The sequence below is a fragment of the Benincasa hispida genome, chromosome 9, assembly GCF_009727055.1.
Source record: "Benincasa hispida cultivar B227 chromosome 9, ASM972705v1, whole genome shotgun sequence".
Lineage (NCBI taxonomy): Eukaryota > Viridiplantae > Streptophyta > Magnoliopsida > Cucurbitales > Cucurbitaceae > Benincasa > Benincasa hispida.
Genome location: NC_052357.1, coordinates 8,596,517 through 8,609,969, shown reverse-complemented (window position 1 = coordinate 8,609,969; position 13,453 = coordinate 8,596,517). Strand labels below are relative to the sequence as shown.

The 13,453-nt window shown below is 36.4% G+C and overlaps 1 long non-coding RNA gene across 1 annotated transcript; it reads right to left on the bottom strand.

The window, feature by feature from the left end:
- Nucleotides 1-1,041: 1,041 nt before the first annotated feature.
- LOC120085498 lies at nucleotides 1,042-2,321 on the bottom strand. The gene is made up of 3 exons (XR_005483972.1): nucleotides 1,636-2,321; nucleotides 1,453-1,507; nucleotides 1,042-1,296 (listed from the first exon to the last, which is right to left on the bottom strand). It is a non-coding gene; the product is annotated as an uncharacterized LOC120085498 (long non-coding RNA).
- Between the last annotated feature and the right edge of the window lie 11,132 nt (nucleotides 2,322-13,453).

The following is a 13,453-nucleotide window of genomic DNA, read 5'->3' as shown; positions in this document are numbered from 1 at the left end:
AAACTATACCAGATATTCCCTACATATGAACTTGACACCCCAACACCCAAACGCCCAAACATATGAATTCTACAAATATATAAATTCTACAGACATATGAATTCCAGACATATAAACTCAACTTAGAATGTCCAACATCTCGAAAAATTTCACAAAATAACCCAAAAACCAAACTTTTCTACTAATGACCTCTTCCTAAAAACTTTTCTACCACTGATCTTTTTCCCATGCGAAATTCTAAAATTACCCCCAATTTTAAAAAGCCTTCAGATCATTTGGTATCCACGTGCCTCTATGAATACTCTATGAATACAGGTTGGTTCATACAAAAAGTAGAAGAGATGATTTTCCTAAGTAGTAACATGTTTGGGAATGATTTTACAACGGTTAAAATCACTCTGAAACATGTCTTTACTAATCTAAAATTAATTTTGATGAAATAAAAATCACATTCAAATTGATTTCGAATGATTAAACAAATGTTTTGTAGTAATTTTGTACATGATAAAATTGATTTAACGGTTTCAAAATCACTCACAGACATGCTTGTTAGTGAAACGTAGTCATTTGTTGTATAAATATTATGTGTTTCATTAGGTTTCCCAATGATGTTTACGATCGAGCGTGGGAAGTGTACAAAGATGATAACTATGCACAACTAAGTACCCTCGATTCTGTAGATGCTGATGGTTCTAACACTTACCATCCACCGGCTAAAGTCATGAACTCTTCTGCAACTCCAATGAGAGGGACCAAGTACCTTAATTTCTCATGGGACTCAACAAAACGAAAGTGATACATTTTATGCATATTTGCACTTTTCCGAACTTGAAAAGCTTCAAAGCAACCAATTCAGAGGATTTAATATCACTCACAATGGGGACTATTGGAAGGGACCTATTATTCCTCAGTATTTAAAACCAACAATAGCCTACTGTGATTTCATGTCATTTATACAGCCAACATCAAGACATCAATTTTCTCTCTTCCCAATTGAAAATTCAACTCTTCCTCCAATCATCAATGCTTTAGAAATTTATGTTTAGATAGAGATCTCAGAACTAGAATCATACAATGGAGATGGTATGCCATTTTAAGGGTTTTTTTCGTTTTTTTTTTTTTTTTTGGGGTTCAAAGTTATTCTACTTTAGATTTATGGACGATACATTGGAAAGTCAGTGGATGCAATCAGTAACATCCGGTCAGCTTATGGAGTAACCAAAAATTGGGAAGGAGACCCATGTGTGCCAAGTGGATATCCATGGAGTGGTTTGAATTGCAGCTCTGATCCAGTCCCTAGAATCATATCACTGTAAGTTTACATCTTGAGTTACAAAGTAACAAATAAAGTTCAATTCTATCAACTACTTGCCAAAGTTAACTGTATATGAGACAATTGGGCTACACTACAAGCTAAAGTCTTTTGTAAGAGAGAATAGAACTTTGTCATACCAGGAACTTGTCTTCAAGCGGACTGAAGGATGAGATATCTCTGTACATCATCGGTCTACCAATGTTACAAACATTGTAAGAGTCTCTTCATTAATATTACGATCGATATGATTAAAGCAATGCTAAAAATAATAAAATTATATTTGAGGGATTTGTCAAACAATTACTTGACAGGAGAAGTACCTAGATTTCTTTCTGACTTGAAACACCTCAAAAACCTGTAAGTTACCCTAGAAAGAAAGAAGTGAAGCTCAAATTAACTTTAATATAGAAATAAAACCATTCTTTTTTCTCTTTGCAGAAACTTAGAGAAGAACAATCTCTCAGGCTCTCTTCCACCTGACCTTATTAAAAAAAAAAAAAGATGAACGGTTCACTTACATTAAGGTCCATTATAAGGGAAAACATGAACTTGCAATCTTCTATATACATATAGAATTTATGTCCATGAAAAAAAATTAATTTAATATTAACAAAGCATATTTGATGACAGTGGAGAAGGTAATCCAAATTTATGTAACTCAGAGCCATGCACAAAGATGACACCAGAGCAAAAGAAAAGCAACAACAATTTCATCATTTCAGTAGTAGCAGCAGTGGGTGGATTGCTTGCATTCCTCATAATTGCAGCAATCATCTATTGGATTGCTAAATCAAATAAGAAGCAACAAGGTAAGGATGTTGCTTTGACAGTGGATCCAGGCAGTTCCTTGGAGAAAAAGAGACAGCATTTCACTTATGCTCAAGTTGTGATGATGACCAACAATTTTGAGAGGATTCTTGGGAAAGGAGGATTTGGGATGGTTTACTATGGAGTTCTAGATGACACTCAAGTGGCTGTGAAGATGATTTCTCCATCAGCAGTACAAGGCTACAGTCAGTTTCAAGCAGAGGCATGTGCCTAAGATATAATATCTAATTTTCAGAAAAAGTTAGAGGACCTTTCAATTATCGATTTTCTTTTGTATGGATGACATTTTGGAAGACGAATAATGAAATTTGACTTAGTTTTTAAATAGATTTTTTTTTTTTTACCTTATGCTTACTTTACATCAAATTGCTCAAACCGAACATTTTGCATAATCTCGCTTCCACTACTCTCACACTTGCTCCTCTCGCTTCTTAGGGTTTAACCGTTTAGGTTTTCTCTATTTTCTCTCTTTACTCTTGCTTCTCCTGCTCGTTGTTTTTGTTTTCCTCCTTGCTCGTTCTCGTTTTCACTACTCCAGTATGCATAGCAATAAGGTTGATTTTGCCAATGATGACGATGTAAGCAAAAGGTAAAAAAAAAAAAAAAAAAAAAATCAAGTTTAAAAAGAGAGTAGAATCCATTGTGACACCAAAAACAAGGTCAAAGCATAAATTTATCTCTTTTTTTTCAAGGTAATTGTAATAGTTAACATTTTTAGGATTAATAATTAAATGTATAGCAATATTTTTAAAGAATTATAAATATAGTAAAATTTATTTATAATAGACTATATTGCTAACTTAAACTTCAATCTTGTATTTGGTATCTGTGAATTTCAAATTTTATTAGATATTAAGTTTAGTATTATGTTTAAGAATCCTTAAGCTTTTGATTGTGTGTTTGGTATTTGTGAATTTTAAATTCTATTAAAGATGAAGTTTAGTATTATGTATAAGAATACTTTAAACTTTCAATTTTGTGTTTAGTATCTATGAATATATTTAAAAGTTGAAAAAATAAATAAACACAAATTTCAAAGTTTAAAGACAAAATTTCTAACATAACTTTTTTTTTTTTTTGTTGAACAACTATTATTAAGTGGATTAGAAGATTGGACCACCAACTTAAAACTAGTAATATGCTCGAATTGACAACTTTTAGTTAGACAACTAAAAAATTAATTTGCAAAACTGATGTGTAGAATAGAAGATTGATTGTGAAAATACATAAATATAGTAGATTAAGGGTGTGTTTGATTTATATTTCAAGTGTTTAATTTTGAAAATAAGTCATTTTAGAAAAAATTGAAATGTTTGGTAACCATCGAAAATAGCTTTTGTAACACTTTCACAATGTTCTTTAAATAAAAATGACTTTTATAAAAAATATATTTTTTCTAGTCAATCCAAATAGACCCTAAATTTAAAAAAGAAATAGATAAAATTTGAGATATAAAGATATATATATATATATACACAGTATTATACTACAAGTTTAGTTATTACACTTCGAAATAGTTTTTTTTTTTTCAGGAATAATTATCAACATTTTCATGAATATTTATATAAAATTAAGGCACGAACATTCTCATTAAGATTAAAAAAAATATATCATAGGCAGCTGTATTCTCATTTCTAAGTATTAACTGCCATTTGGCCTTTAAATGGAAGAGACATGGTGATCAAGCTTACATAATTGATAATTCTAACTAATGTTTGCCAACGGAATTGATGCTTTAAGATGCAGTTGACTTTGATTCAGTCAATTGTTGGACCAGTCGAAGACGAGCAAATTAATCTTATCAACTTGGTTTTTTTAATAAAATTATAAAAAATGTTGGTAAACTTCACATAATACCGTTGTTCTAACTAATGAGAGGGAAATGAGAAAAATGGGAAGTGTGTGTATTTCTTTAGAAAACTCCATATAAATACATATCTTAGGTCTAGCAATAGGTTTCACAATGTTAGCAACTAATCCCACTAACTCCACAAGAATAGGAACTTAGACTTGACTCAACTAAAAATAACTTCAACTATTTCCTAGAAACTAGAAATTGACTAGACCAACTCAAAAACTAATTTGCATTTTTGAGTTACTAATATTCTCCTCCTAACTCAAATACTGCAAATACCTAACTTGCTCCTAAGAGCTTGAAAACGACTCACACAAAAAGACTTGGTGAAGAAGCTATTTGCTCTTCTGAGCTGCAAGGTACCAGCTACACTTCTCCTTCCTTCTGCATCTCTCTCATAACATAATACTTGATCTTAAAATATTTGGTCATTCCATGAAAAATTGAATTCAATGAAATGGCTAGAGTGGCTTAATTATCCACAAACATCTTCACACACTTTTCCTGCTTCAGATGCAAGTCACGCATCAATTTCTTCAACCAAACAGCTTGGTTGACTACTGTCGTCGCTGCAATGAACTCAACTTCTATAGTTGACTAAGCCGCTATATCTTCCTTTTTTTAACACCATGAGAAACACCCTGAGCCAAAAGTGAAACAATAGCCAAAGGTGCTCTTCATATCATATAATGACCTAGCCCAATCACTATCTAAGTAGCCTTACAACTCAAAATTTTCAACTTTACTGAATTTGATCCCAAAAGACAGTGTGCCTTTCAGATATCTCATAACCCTTTTTCCAACAACCATATGATTTTTGCTTAGACAGTGAAGAAATCTAGATAAGATACTTACAGTGTACTTAATATCAGGCCTAGTGGATGTGAGATACATGAGGCATCCAACTTGACTTCTATACACATTCTCATCGGCAGGTTCCTCTCCATCATCCTTTTGCAACTTCTCCTTCTGAATCATTGGAGTGTTCACACCCTTACACTCCTCCATATTGAACCTCTTCAATATCTCTCTTACATACTTCTTCTGACAGAGGAGCATTTCATTCTGCCTTTGCTGAATCTCCATACCTAGGAAGTAATGCATCAGACCTAGATTAGTCATCTCAAATACCTTCATCATTTCTTGCTTGAATATCTCTATCTAAACATCATCACTTTCTATCTCTAGCAAGTCATCTACATAGAGAGATACAATCACAATAGCAGTACTTGATTTCTTCACATAAAGTGTGGATTCACTTAGACTTTTCACAAAACCCAGGTTCAGCAAGTGATCACCCATCTTGCTGTACCATGCCCTAGAAGTTTGCTTCAACCCATAGAGAGCCTTCTTCAACAAATAAACCTTTTGCTCTTGTCCTGGTATGATGAATCCGTCTGGTTGCTCAATATAGATCTCTTCTTCTAACACTCCATTTAGGAATGCTGACTTCACATCTAGCTGATACACCTTCCATCCATGCTGGGCTAACACACCCAGTAGCAATCTGATTGTGTCCATTCTTGCAATTGGTGAAAAAGTCTCAGAAAAATCAATTCCCTAGACTTGTGCATACCCTTTTACCACTAACCTGGCCTTGAGCTTGTTCACAGAGTCATCTGGGTTCAATTTGGTTTTGAAAACTCATTTGACTCCAATCACTTTCTTGTCTGTAGGCTTGTCCACCAGCTCCCATGTATTGTTTTTCTCTATCATACTCAAAACTTCCTTCATTGCATCCATCCACTTTGTATCTCTTTTAGCTTCTTCATATCCTGTAGGCTCAAATACAGCTACACTACTTCTTTCATACACCTTCCTCAATAGTCTAGTCCCTCTAACTGGTACATCATCAACTAATTCATCAGGATCTAGAGAGACTTTTTGTTGCTTCACCTCTACTTCTTCTGTCTAGTCCCACTCCTCATCCTCCAAAAACTGAACATCTCTACTAATCACCATCTTCTTTGTGTGAGATTGATAGATCTTGTAGGCTTTGGACACCATGCTATAGCCTACAAAGATTTCTGGTTCAGCCTTCTCACTCAACTTGTCTCTCTTCACCTGTGGAACATAAAAAAAAAAAAATAATAAAACACAAGCAGCCAAACACCTTCAAATTTGTCAGTTTTGATTTAGTATCAAACCAAGCTTCATAAGGTGTCTTCTTCTCCAATACCCTTATAGGTAGTCTATTCAATAGAAAGACTGTTGTGTTTGCTGCTTCAGCCCAAAATTCCTTTGGCAAGTTTTTCTCATGCAATAAGCATCTTGTCATTTCCATAATACTCCTGTTCTTCCTCTCACTGACTCCATTTTGCTGTAGAGAATATGAAGCAATGAGTTGATGCTCTATTCCAACTTCTTCACAGAAGGAATTTAACCTTTGCGATGTATATTCAGTCCCATTATCAGTTCTCACCACCTGAATCTTACAGCCACTTTGATTCTCGACCCATCTTTTAAACTTCAGAAACACTTCAACTACTTCAGACTTATGCTTTATGAAATATATCCAACAATTATAGTATAGTCATCAATAAAGATAATGAAATACTTGGTACCATTTAGTGAGAGAGTTGGTTGAGGTCCACATAAGTCAGTGTGGATGAGCTGCAACTTGTCAGTTACTTTCCATCGTGACTTCTTAAAAGGCAACCTTGTTTGCTTCACTGTTAAACAAGCTCTGCAGTTTGTTTTCAGTTCCTCCAGGACTGGTACTCCTACTGCCATCTAATTCTTCTGCAAATATTGCAACCCTTTCTGATGAAAATGCTCCAACCTCTTGTGTCATAACTCAGTGTCATTCACTTGACACTTGAAAGCTATCTGCTTTTTCTCAAGTGGATCCAATAAGAAACTCTTGTGTTGCATCTTTATTTTGAACAACTCATTCCCATTGGAATCAGAAATGAGGCACTTTCCTTCTTCAAACAATACTTTGAATCCCTTCTCTACTAATTGACCAACGTTTAACAAGTTTTGATCAATTTCAGGGACAAACAACACTCAGTAATCAACTTGGTTCTAGCACAGCTCTCTATTGACACTGTGCCCTTCCCCTTTACTTCTAGATATTCACCGTTTCCTCTCTTCACCCTTGACTTGAATGACTTGTTATGGTCCTTGAAAAATTCTTTGTCACTTGTCATATGATTGGTAAACCCACTATCAACCAACCAACCATCACATTGAGTGACTGACGAGAAACAAGTAGCCACAAAGAGTTGAACTTTTTCTTGCTGTACTGCAACACGTGCTCCTCCTTGCTATTGAGTTTTTGCTTTCTTACAGAATCGTTCAATGTGCCCCAATAAATAACATCTTTTACACTTCACATCTGGCCTTCTCCAGCATCTGAAATGTGGATGATTTTGCTTCCCACAGTGCTTGCATGTACTACTAGCATCATGTACAATAGACTCTAAGCTACTGCTGCCACTTCCTTTCTTCTCTTTCCCATTCTTCTCTCTTCCACCTTCTCCCTATTGCACTAGATTTCAATGCCCCCTCAATGTTTCCTTCTTGTCTCATCAACCTCCTCTGCTCTTGTGCTTACAAAGTACTAACTGTTGGGATTGGTGTCCTAATTCTCCCAGAGTCTCATTGTTTTGTAAAGATACACATTGTTCAATGAATAAAATAAGTGTTATTTAATTCTGGCATTTATTCATATCCAATAAAAAAAAGCTCCTTGGTTATCTTATGTGAACATAAGCATGTATATGTGATATACAAGTGGATCATGTCTTAAGTGATAACCTAAATCGGTCTGTAGTATAAGGATTAAGGTGGGATACCTGATCCTGATGACACTACGGATACGGCTCACTTTGTAGAGGTTTGCAAGTGTTGTAAACTACTACAGTTGGTAGATTCTGACCATTCATGTGGAGACGTGGAACGGGGGTGTCTTATACAAAAAGTTTGTATAAGACTTGGACCACGAGATGACTAGACTCTGTATATAATGTCGTTGATACTAGAGACTTGCATCTCACCTAAACGACCATAGGTGACATGACCTCAATCCTGAGTGTTTTGTGAACTCCCACCTTTGAGGGCGGTCCTTTGATTAGTATGTGTGAGAGTGGCCAGATTGCCAACTCAACATGCCTACCTTTTTGGGGACTTGTTTGATCTGGGAGCTGGGAACTCAATCCACAATATGAAATTCACTCATTTCCCAAAGCAGAGATAAGTAGAGAGATTGCTCCCTTCAGGGCTGATTCCGGGGCTTGAACATAGTGGCCACAGCTTCTCTTTGGAAGAGAAGACTCAGTCATAGTAAGACTATGACTTATGTTCATTAGAGGGATCAGTGGTACTTAAGGAGACAGATGTAACTACAGGGGCATAACGGTTATTGGCCCAACTGTACTTACGAGTGATCTGTGAAGGGTTATCGCACTGCTGATTGGTGAAGATGGACACATAATATATCTGTAGTGAGGAAAGTTCAGCTATTGGTCTTTAGTGGAGTGCCTAGCAGTTAACTGATGATGGATCCCGTGACTAAAGAGTTTAGTCAGTTATTCACGTATCGTTGGAGCTTCGGATCCACAGGTCCATGAGGTCCCCTCGGTAGCTTGGATTCATGTTGAAGGATAAATTCTTGGTGTTGATTTGAAATGATTAAATTGACAAGAGGTATTTTGATTATATATGATATAATCGGTATGATGTATAAGATACATCTAGTGGAGGATTGATGTAAATGAGATTTACATTAAGAACCATGTAATAGAAAAAGAACTATGGTTTATATGTTTCTTGAGATGAAATATTAAAACTATAGGTTATAAATATAGTATGATAAGTTGGTAATCATTTATATTTATAATAATATTAATTATGAGATAATTAATTCTTTTTCTTTTAAATAACCAAAGTAGTGGGTGGTTATTGGATCATGGTAACTATGAGTATAAAGGAAAGTGGTTTCCTATTTTGAAAGAAAAAGAAGTTTTACAAAAGTTTGAAAAGGAATTTGAGTTTTCTCTCCAGCGAAAAAGAAACTCACGGAAGTCATTAAGTAAATACAGATTTACTAAACGATGGCTGGGCGAGCTAAACGATCATGCAGGTGCGAGCTAAATGATCGTGCAGTGTTTACTAAACGATTGCACAGGTTTGCTAAACGATCGTTGGCCCAAGGTAAACGATCGTGTAGAGTCTGTAGGCGACAGACCGAACTAGACAATAGAGCTAAATGATCGCATAGCTTTTGCTAGATGATCGCATAGCTTTATCTAAATGATTGGGCATCGACCTATACGATAGGTCTCAGTCTTCTCCCACTTGCCCAGTCGTGTACGTGATCGTTGTTTCCTCCGTTCGTCTGCCTCACACCAAGTCCGAACAGAGCCCGCCCTTTGGATTCTCACACCGAGAATACCAAGGTCGCCTTGTTGGTGGTATCAGACTCAACTCGACATCGTCGAGGTTTTCTGGAGGTTTTTCGTGGTGCTGTGGAGGCCGTTCGTGTCGCTGAGGACGAGCATCGTGTCCGTTCATGTTACGGAGTTGTTTGTGACCAAGGAGTTCGTTGAGGACGAGCGCGAAGTGTTCGTGCTGTGTTCGTGCAGTGTTGTGGTTGTGTAGATCGAGTGTTCGTGGTTGCTGTTGTTCGAGCAGTCGCGCATTAGAGCGTGGAGACGCTTTTGCCGTTGTTAGTACAGTTTTTTGCTCTGTACATTTGTATTTTACATGCTATAATTTCTGTATGAATCGCATAACCGTTTGTTTGAATGAGTGTAAATGATTTGTTGATTCATGATTGTAATTTGGAAGAGTCTTGTTCTACTGCTCATGGAAATCTCGTTTTCGATTTCCTTCAATTGGTATCAGTGCCAGCTTGTCTGATATTCCAAATTACAGATCTAAATTGAACGTTTTTTTTTCAGTCACGGTGGGTTTCTGCATTTGTAGTTAACCGTTTTCTGCATTTGTGGATGAATGTGATGAACGTTTCGGGTTTGATTGCCTTTTTGTTAAATCTGTCGGTATTACAAAGTGTTAATTGTAAGGGCCCTGTGTTTTTGGGCGAAATTAACTTTGCAATTGAGTCTGTAATTCGAAAAGTTCGTGTTCGTCGAGTCGTTCGTGTTGAAGCTTCGGCGATGGTGATGCAGTTCTCAACAAAGAAGAAGATCAAGTGTTAATCGGATCATGTAGCCTCAGGTAAACGATCGTAGGGATTTTGCTAAGCGATCGTTTAGATTTTTCATTCTAGACGATCGTGTAGTATTTTCTAAATGATGCTAATGCTAAGCGATGGGGTAAATCATTTACCATATCGTGTAGCGTTGGTTGCGCGTAGGCGCTGGAGGTAGGCGATCATAGTGGGAGCATGTGATACTCATCATTTAGTAGAATGCGCGCGCTAGACGATTGTGTAGTTAGCAAGCTTCATCGCTTAGTTACTACCTATGCGATTGTGCGTATGCGATACAGAGATGCTAGTTGAACGATCGCTTAGGTGATGGTGCTTGCGACATCGTAGTCGCTTAGACGATCGCAGAAGGCAGGTGCAGAGCGGAGCGCGCTAAGCGATCGTATACTTCAAGCTTCATCGCTTAGTAAAGGTACACGATTGTGTAGTAATAACTAAATTATCATTTGGATTTATCTAGACAATCGTATAGAAATGCTAAACGATCGTTTAACTCTAGGAGCGCTGGCAAGTGATAGAGCAAAGATTTTGTTTTATTGTGTAGACGATCGCGGGGTGCTTAGTACACGATGGATGGTTAGAGAAGCGATGCTTTGCCGAGTGGTTCAAGACTCGGATCGCCTATTTGAATCAAAGACTCCTTGTCTTTGTAATAGTTAGCTTTTTTTTTGTGTTTTAAGGCAATTTTACCCGATTCATTAACTTTTATTGCTTATACATGTGATGTATGGTGCTTATATGTCAAAGTGTTTATCATATAGTTATAAACCCACCTTAGGTTGATGCAAGAAAGGTTGTGCAATTATTCTTGCATCATGTATTATAAATGTTATAATCGAGCATGAAGAAATTACTTGAAAACATTCGCATGCATCATGAAATATAAGAGTTATATTTTGCATGCAGTGAGCATTATCATGCATCATCCTTTTATTATAATTGTTATAGTCTAAGGGTGAATGGAAGTATATTTTGCTTATTTCATTGTTGTTTTGTATAAGTTATATAAAAGAAGTAGCAATGAATGGACTATTCATTGAGCATGACACTTAGGCCATTTATAAGCATTATGAATGCCTTGCATGTATTAGCTTAGCATTGTGGTTGTTTTCGTTTATAAGTGTTATAAAGGAAATTAGGCCTAAAATCAATAACTTAGAGTTGCATGCAGACTTAGGGTGAACTCAAGCTTTTTAAAAGGGTTTTTGTAAAACCCGAACCCTAATTACTTTAAGTAAGAGTGAGTAATGTGATGTCTTCTAATGAGTTGAATGAAGCCATGTTTTAGGAGGGATAGAGGATGGAAGCAAGAAGAAATAAGCTCTTGTGTAGCTAAGTGTAAACCCCAAATTCTAAGTTTCCTAAACAAGTATGTTTAGCCAAAGGAATGATATATTAAATATCCAATAAGTGAAAATACATGTCATTTATAGGAGTTATTGAGAAGGGAAAAAAAAGAGAAAAACATATTAAATAAGGAAACTCACTTATTGGTTTGGCTGGAGGCACTAAATATGGGGTGACATGGCGGTTAATCCTTGAACTCGGGAGGCGGCAGGAAGATTAAAAGGAAGAAGAACTTCGAAAGCTTGGTTTCGACAATCTACTTGAGCAAATTTAGTGAAATCGGTGCCATTTGAAGGCGGAAAGAATCTAGTTTTTGAGGTTGTCTTGCCAGAGAAAGATTTCAGGAGAAGAAGAACAAGAAGTAAAGAAAGTGCAAAGAAGGCAGAATCTCGGGTTAATCAGGGCCCGAGGTGAAGATTGGAAGCTCTAGGCCAAACTATAAAGAATTTTTGGCTGAAATTTTAAGGTAAGCAAGACTCAATTCTAAACATGTTTGTAGAAGGAAGTTTCTTCAAAAGAGGTCTGGATTTTGAGTTATGAATTTTTTAATTTGTAACAGAGAATCTGTACATAAGCACACAGCTGCTTGAGAAGAACAAGCAAACAGCTCACCGTGGAGAGTTATAGCGAGATATAGAGAATGAGGATCTCGCTTATGAAGGAAATCTCAATAATTTTATGCTGAGGATCTCGCTAGAAATTGGGTTGAATATCGTTGGTATGGTGAGTATTGCTAGGATGGAAGTTTTGTTAAAGAAAAGCTCGATCTCGCTCATAATGAGGATCTCGCTCATGATGAGGATCTCACTGATGAGGATCTCGCTAGTAAAGTTGTCTTTGATGATGAAAGTTCCATTAGTAAATGAACTATTTGAGGTATTTTTGCTAAGAATTTTAAGTAGTTTAACCGGGAATTATGTCCTTTCAGGCCAAGAAGAGCTAGGAGAGGCGTATAACCCATTAAGAGGCCAACGAGTTGTGAGTGACTATGTGATAATTTAATGCTTTAATGATTTAGAAACCATGATTTCTTTGAAGTTATTTATCATGCTAAGTGTTTATATGAAGTGCCAAGCAACCTATGTTTGAAGCTATTTCTCATGCTAAGTAAAGCATGTTTTCCATGGAAATTGACATGATTTAAGTATGTTATCTTGTCCATATACTTTCAGCATGTTTTAGTAACTCCATTTTCATGATGTTTACTAATACATGAGTTTTTCAAGTATGTCATCCGTGTCTAACGCATGCTAATGGTTTTGCGAGCTAGTTCAACATGATTTAAGCCAACTTATTTTACAAAGTTGAAGCATGCATTAGAGTTAAGCTAAGGTTGAATGAAGCTTGATGTATTATGTTTTAAATACTTAAGGTTGTCAAAGTACATGCGTTGATATTCCTAAACATAATGAAAAAGGACACTGAAGGTAGATAAAGTATCCTAAAGAGTTTTCTATACTATATTTGAGAACTATTCTTTTAATGCTCTTCGAGAACTTGATAGCTTAAGTGAGCCGGATACTAAAGGTAAGGAAGGCATCTGAATAAATGTACCTAAGGTGTTGACGGTACATAGAAAACTCCATGTGCACGTAGGTAGTTATTAATGAGAGGTCGAAGTATGGGTCTCCTAGGCCATAAACCAGCAAAGAGAGGCCGAAGTATGGGTCTCTTGGCCGATAACATAAATGTACCTAAGGTGTTGACGCTATATAGAAAACTCCATGTGCACGTAGGTAGTTATTAATGAGAGGCCGAAGTATGGGTCTCCTAGGCCATATACTAGCAAAGGGAGGCCGAAGTATGGGTCTCCTAGGCCATATACCAGCAAAGGGAGGCCGAAGTATGGGTCCTCTAGGCTATATACCAGCAAAGGGAGACCGAAGTATGGGTCTCTTGGCCAATAACAGACATTGGGAGCTAGAGCGATGTA